Genomic DNA, 6,454 nt, shown 5'->3' on the forward strand with positions numbered 1-6,454 from the left:
GCCCGAACCATGCTAAGTTTCGCTTCCTTACCTCTTTATCTTTGGGCTGATGCTATTTCTGCTGCTTGTTTTACACAGAACAGGTCATATCTCAACAAGCGATTCACGCTCACTCCTTATGAGATTCTCAACAACAGGAAGCCCAATGTGAAGTTTTTCCATGTGTTCGGTTCTAGGTGTTTCATTTTCAATTCCAAAGAACACCGAAACAAGTTCGATGTCAAAGCAGACGAAGGAATATTTATGGGCTATTCTCTCACTTCTAAGGCGTATAGGGTACTAAACAAGAATTCGAGGAAAATCGAAGAAACTTACTACGTGACTTTTGATGATAGCTATGTCAAAAAGCTAAAGGCCAATGAAGACACAGCTGGGGAAATCTTTCCTCAAACTGGCCAAGTCACAGTCTCGATCGCTAATCTATTCGAGAAGTTCATGGAGCTCTTTGATGAACCAGAGAAAGTCACTCTCTCAGAAGCAGGCGCAGCAGACAACAAAGTTGATCACATGAAGCAAATTGTCGAAGAAGCTGCCAGAAGAATGAATGATGGAGAATCAACTTCTGACGAACCTCCACCACATAATACTTCAGTCGAGGGGGAGGATCAACCATCATCAACTCAGCCGACCTCACAAGTTGAGGGGGAGCCAAGCACTTTGCCAACCAAAAGCACTTCACCAACCGAAAGTGCCATACCATCCGAAGGTGCATCAACTCCCGAAAGCTCCATACCTCAAGAAACCTCTGAAGCTCAAAACATTCCTGAAAGCTCATCTATCGAGGGGGAGCATGCTGATATGTCTTACGACTATGAAAGCCAGTCCGAACCAGAAGAAATGATAAATGCTGAATTAGATCCAACCTTTGATCCAAACTACCCACTTCTCACCAAATGGACCAGAGATCATCCTATCTCTCAAGTTGTTGGTGATGTATCTGAAAAGGTTCTGACTCGATCATAACTCAAGGCAAAACAGACTTCCTTGTTTTCTAAAGTCGAATTTTGCATGTTTAATTCATTTGTCTCAAAAGTTGAACCAAAGACAGTTAATACTGCTCTTGATCACTCCGATTGGGTTCAAGCTATGCAAGATGAACTGAACGAATTCGAGAGGAACAAAGTCTGGCCTCTTATTCCAACTCCTCCAGATGCCTCGGTGGTTGGTCTTAAATGGGTCTTTAGGAACAAAATGGACAAGGAAGGAAACATAATTCGTAACAAAGCTCGTCTGGTAGTAAAAGGATATTGTCAGGAGGAAGGGATTGATTATGAAGAGACGTTCGCTCCTGTAGCTAGGCTGGAGTCTGTAAGAATATTTCTAGCCTATGCTGCCCACAAAAACTTTGAGGTTTACCAAATGGACGTCAAGTGTGCATTCCTCAATGGTGAACTCGAAGAAACTGTGTATGTGGAGCAACCTCCTGGCTTTGTAAATGAAAGGTATCCTAATCATTGTTATATCTTGGATAAAGCCGTGTATGGACTGAAACAAGCTCCGAGAGCCTGGTATGAAACGCTGACTAAATTCTTAAAGATGTCCAAATTCAAACAAGGTTCGGTTGACCCAACCTTCTTTCGCAAGAAGGAAGATAACCACCTTATGATTGTTCAAATTTATGTCGATGATATCATCTTTGGCTCAACGAATCGTAGCCTCACAGCTGAATTCAGAAAGCTGATGGAGACTAAATTTGAAATGAGCTCAATGGGTCCTATTAACTTTTTCCTTGGTTTAAATATTAGACAGGGACCCGAAGGCATCTTTATCAATTAGGAAGCTTACACGAAGACTCTCCTAGCAAAGTTTGGCATGATGGGAGATTCCAAAGTCAAAGTTCCAATGGCGTTCGGCACCAAGCTCACCCCATCCCTGGACAAACCGGTTGTTGATATTACGCTTTATCGACAGATGATAGGCTCACTGCTGTATCTCACTGCTAGCAGGCCTGACATAATGTTTTCAGTTTGTTATTGTGCTAGATTTCAGGAAAACCCACGCGAACCTCACATGCTTGCAGTGAAGACCATTCTACGCTATCTCAAGTGAACCACCTCTCTAGGTCTATGGTATCCTTCCAACTCAGGCTTCTTCGTTCAAGCCTATTCAGATGCAGACCTTGGAGGTTGTGGACTCGACAGAAAAAGCACAACTGGTGGCTGCCAATTCCTTGACGGGAAGTTGGTTAGCTGGCAGTCAAAGAAACAAACGTGCGTGTCTTTGTCCACTGCAGAAGCTGAATACATTGCAGCTGCATCATGCACCTCTCAAGTGATTTGGATCCAGAGTCAACTCAGAGACTATGGACTCAATATGAAAAGGATCCCACTATATTGCGACTCTGAAAGTGCAATTAGGATCTGTCATAACCCAATGCAACACTCCAAAACCAAACACATAGCACTGAGGTATCACTTCATCAAAGATCATGTGGAAGATGGAAACGTTGAAGTACACTTTGTAAGAACCACTGATCAACTGGCTGATGTCTTTACCAAAGCTCTTCCTGAAGCCTCATTCAACAAAATTCTACAAGGCCTAGGTATGATGGAATCAGAATCAGTACCACAAACTACCTCTCGATCTCAAACGTAAGAAGCGAAATTGACCGAACGTTCAGGTTCGGTTGCATCATCTGTAATCGCTTATCCTCTCCAAGGTAGTTTTCTTGGTTGTAAATTTCATGTACAAAGTTGTTTATCTATTCGTCTAAAGTATTTCCTAATTGAAAGTCTAAATTCCTTGGTTTCTAAAAATTTTTCAAAACCGAAACCTACCGAAGGTTCGGGTTCGGTTTTCAAAATTTTTCAAAACCGAAACCTACCGAAGGTTCGGGTTCGGTTTTCCAAAATTTTTCAAAACCGAAACCAACCGAACGCTAGGGTTCGGTTTTCCAAAATTTTTCAAAACCGAAACCAACCGAACGCTCGGGTTCGGTTTTCCAAAATTTTTCAAAACCGAAACCAACCGAACGCTCGGGTTCGGTTTTCCAAAATTTTTCAAAATCAAAACCAACCGAACGCTCGGGTTCGGTTTCTCAAAATTTTTCTCAACCGAAACCAACCGAACGCTCGGGTTCGGTTCCAAAATTTTCCAAAGTTTTTTTTAACTCTTTTTAATTTCTTTCTGAGTCTTATTTTTTTACTTTGTTATTTTTAATTTTTTTTATATATCCAAAATTCCAAAAATATTTTGTTCTTTATTTACTTTTTAGTCTTTCATTTTCTATGAGTGTTCGTTCGATTATGGGGAAATTTTTTTTAATGGATTAGTTAAGTGTCCCTAGAAGCATGCTGCTGTATGTGACCAAAGTCTCATCAGATTCTGAATAACAGCCTTAATGACTTGGTATACACAAACCTTGTCTTCCCAATTAGGCTAACACATTTATTCTAATCAAGAGCTACCTAACTATCTTCTCACATGAGATAAGAGTTTTCTGCTTGGTCCTTCGTTTATAGCAGAGGTAATTTGATTTCTCACGCCATCTCCATTACTTTCTCCATTACATTCGTTTCATCAATGTAACCCTTGAGACTCTCAGAAATTACCACTGAGGTTTATGGTTACTCAAAATTTGTGTTTATGATCTTAGTTTCGTGCCACTATGAGCTGAGTGAAACCCAAAATTCAATACCAAATCTGAATTGACGGTGAACAATTAATTTGATCAAGTTTTCACTAATGAATTGACGGTAGTATCCTCATGAAATCTCAAGTTTTTCTTTTGTGTGATTTCTATGAAATTGTTACACACCATAACATTTCTTCCCTTGGGATCCAGTTTTAATTTTTTTTGTTGAGATTTCTATTTACCAATCACTTTAACATTATTTCATGCCTACTTGTTCAATAGACTACACCGGTCTCACAAGTACTTTGTTCACTTTCTATCTTATTTCAAGATTAGAACTGTTGAATCAAAGCTAAAGCCACCCTAAAGAGCCTAATTAAAAGAAGCCTTTCAACACTTCTTAATAAGTGTTTGATCGTTATTCAACGGGAAACCACACTAACACTTTAAGGTCTCTCTTGACTTTGAAAGTAGAGATTCGTGCCCGGGATCATTTGTTTCGTGTCATTATTGACATCACATTTATTCCTAAAAAGAATTGCTTTATTTCTTTTCTTTTTACACCCTTAGCACGAAAATCTATGATTTTCCAAAATTCTGGTACTAATAATTACAGGTTGTTTTACTGAATTGGTGGTTAATTAAAAGACGTGGTCAACACTAATCCACGTGGGAGTATCATTCAAAAGATGCCGTTACAAGGATAAGATGAAGGGTTGCTGACTCAGGCGGGAGTCTAATGGATTGAATTTCAAACGACGGTAAATCGGGGACGCATGCGAAAATGAAACGTCCATTCTTTAACTGACACTGTGGACGCGAGTGCGAATTTGAAGCGATTCCACTCTGGCACATAAAGGCGCGTGTGGATTTGAAACGGTTTCTTCAGAAACGGCGCTTGTTGGGCGGCGTGTTACAAGGAATCTGACATTCTCTCTCATGCGTGATCATCGCATGCCTTAACTGTCACGCATCAGTCATTCCGAAAAACCTTTCGTATTTCGATCGAAGATTTGAACAGATTTTTCTCTCTCCTTTCAACCACTATAAAAGGCGACCTCATCTCCCTTTTACCTCTTTACCGCATCCAAATTTCCAAGAGAGCAAAAACTCCCAGAAAACCTAACTGTTCATCATCTTCTTCTCCACTTCAACAATGGCAGAATCCTCGTCACTTCACGCTACTTCCCACATCCTTCCCATTCGCCCTCAACAGTGTTTGGTGATCGATCTAACCCCTCAGGCGTACGATTCATACATGTTCCCAATTATCGAGTGCCTTAAGTATTCCCCTATCGCTCCTGCACTTTCACGGGTGGAAACAGTGCCCATGGAGATTTTATCGCAGATCTATGCGAATGCACATTATGATAAAGCAGTCGATAGAATCTTCTTCGAGGTTGCTGATCACAAAGCCTCGATTTCCAGGCAACGATTTGGCTCATTGCTTGGGTTTGCTGCTGACCCTTCTAGGGTTAATCCGGAGACGATTCCGTTAGGGCACCTCTACAATATGTTCTACAATATTGGGTACACGGAGACGCTCACCTCCATCGTGAAGTTTAAAAAGTCATGTTTGCCGCCACAGTGGAACGGTATGTTCACTGTCCTCTTCAAGGGTCTTTCAGAACGAAGCTCAGGTTCAGACGGCTCCAGTCGGCTCTTCTTGTCGATCATGTACGGGGTTTACAACGACATCAACCTTGATTATGGATTGGTTCTCTGGCAACAACTCATCCAGAGTTTATCCTCCTCTTCACGACATTCTGAGGTGTCGTATGCCAGGTTCTAGACCATCGTTACTAAATGGGCGATGGATAAGCACGATGTTCCCACTGCTGTCGGTGCATCGATGTCTTCGATTGGTACATTCCATACCACGAAGATTATCGTCTCAGATGCATCGAGGTTTTCTTTCATTGGCTCCATCCCGGAGACCATGTATGGCGATGTTCCATCTGACAGCAGGATCATCCGGACTATCAAGGAGTTCAAGCAGTCTGGACCGAGGGAGCTCACACAGGAGATGCTCAAGTCTATACATGATGCCGATAAGACTGTTTCAAGAGGCAAAAAGGCAAAAAAAGGGAAGCAAGTGGCGAAAGGGGCTAAAGGCCCTTCTCCCAAAAAGAGGAAGGCTACTAAACCTGCTCAGTCTCCTCAGCAGAAGAGGCGCAAGACTCAACCCAAGCGAAAGCTCATTATCGCTTCCTCTTCCAGCGAGTCGGAAGGTGAGAGTTCGGATTCGGACGGCTCTCAAAGAGGCGAAACCCCTCCAAGAGGCAATACCCCACCCAGATCACCTACCCCTGACATGGAAATCCATAACTCACCTATTCCCTCTGCCACTCAAACATTTCCCACTTCCATTCGCACCATAACCCCCAATACCACCATTCCTCCAACCTCTTTCCCTATACCACCACCCATTTTCACTGATACAACAACCACAACCACTACAAAGGTTACAACCAACGTATCTGATAAGGACATGCTTGAAGATCGATTAGATCTTAAACAGGTCAAATAAACAGTAAACAGCAAGAACACGAAAGCAGTAAACAACTCAAGAATGAATCAAACGTGTCGAATGATTATAAAACAATCCTCAGAAGAGCTCGATGAAGAACTACAACTGTAGAGGATTAAAGGTTTACAGGAACGATAAAGAAAGAAAACTGTAATTCTATCGTCTTCTAGATCGTTAACCTAATATGCATGCAAGCATATTATTATATAGTAAACCCTACAAGCTCACGGTTGGACAGGCCCAAACCGGAGTGCAAAACTGGATTATAAACCGAGCCCAATGACGCAATACAAAATAATTCCTATGCTACCCAACAATCTCCCCCTTTCCGTCAATTGGAGCGAGATCAT

Source organism: Lactuca sativa, chromosome 8 (genome assembly GCF_002870075.4).
Source record: "Lactuca sativa cultivar Salinas chromosome 8, Lsat_Salinas_v11, whole genome shotgun sequence".
NCBI classification, from domain to species: domain Eukaryota; kingdom Viridiplantae; phylum Streptophyta; class Magnoliopsida; order Asterales; family Asteraceae; genus Lactuca; species Lactuca sativa.